Genomic DNA, 1,266 nt, shown 5'->3' on the forward strand with positions numbered 1-1,266 from the left:
GGGAGGGAGGGAGGGGGAAAATGAGGAGCTGATAGCAAGGGCTCAAGTAGAAAGAAAATGTTTTGAGAATTATGAGGGCAACAAATGTACAAATGTGTTTGACACAATGGATTATGTTTTGATTGTGATAAGAATTGTACAAGACCCCAATAAAATGATTTTTTTAAAAACCACGTGTCTGATAAAGAACTGGTATTAAAAATACATAAAGAACTTTTTTGTTGTTCAAAAATAAGAAAACAAAAACCCAATTGAAAAATGGGAATAAAATAGATGTGCGCATGACAAATAAGTATATGGAAATATCCTCAAGATTATGTGTCATTAGTAAATTGTAAAATAAAACATCAAAAATAAAATACTACCTCTTTATTAGGTACTGGTATCTTACAGAATTTTCAGCAATATACAAGGAGACTATACACATAGACCCAAGTAAAAGGAATACGCCGGGATCAAATTGACTACATCTAGGGGAAGAGATTACAAAAACATTCAATACCATCAGCCAAAATAAGACCAGGGGCTGACTGTGGAGTAGACTATCAATTGTTCACATGCAAGAAAACAAAAACAAGCCCATGTGAGGCAAAATATACCCCTGAGTATATACCACCAGAATTAGAGACTATCTCAAGAACGTATTTGATGCTAACAGCCAAAGACCTGACAAATTGAGGGAATGATACCAAAAACATCATATGGAAAAAACATCATATATAAAAAAAGTAAATGGTCATTAAAAAGACAAGAAAAAAGACCAAAATGAATGTCAGAAGAGACTCTGAAACGAGCACACAGCAGCAAACAAAGAGGGAAGGAGAGAGTGGAGCACATCCTGGCCCACCAAGCCCCAAGGACAATATTCCTGCTCAGAGCAGCCAATGCACAGAGAGGGACCATAGGGCCAGCCCCACCACAAGACACGATAGCCCTCTCTGACTCATAGCGCTTCGAGGAACAACATTGGAAGCACATTGTGAGAATAGTGCCCAATCTGACCCCACCACATCGGGGCAAAACATGAAGGGCAGCAACAGAGCAGCAAGGAGAGCAAAGCAATGATGTCCCCCAGGAATACCAAAAATAGACTTTGGGGCCAGGGCGTGACACCCAATCAGCCTCTACCGGAAAACACTCCTATGGTCAACAAACAGACCTGGAACTATTTACAGGCTTTTCTTTTTTTGTCAATGGTTTTTGTTGTTGTTTTGTTTTGCTCTGTCTGTACCTAGATAATATAGGAGGGATAAACCATCCGTAGGA

The 1,266-nt window shown here is 39.3% G+C and overlaps 1 protein-coding gene across 1 annotated transcript in view; it reads right to left on the reverse strand.

Moving 5' to 3' along the window:
• Positions 1-1,266, reverse strand: part of LOC101645632 (zinc finger protein 709-like) — a 27,827-nt gene that overhangs the window by 16,617 nt on the left and 9,944 nt on the right. The gene's annotated exons all lie outside the window — the stretch shown is intronic.

The sequence above is a fragment of the Echinops telfairi genome, unplaced genomic scaffold (genome assembly GCF_000313985.2).
Source record: "Echinops telfairi isolate 266 unplaced genomic scaffold, ASM31398v2 ScPeMD7_7457;HRSCAF=8495, whole genome shotgun sequence".
NCBI lineage: Eukaryota > Metazoa > Chordata > Mammalia > Afrosoricida > Tenrecidae > Echinops > Echinops telfairi.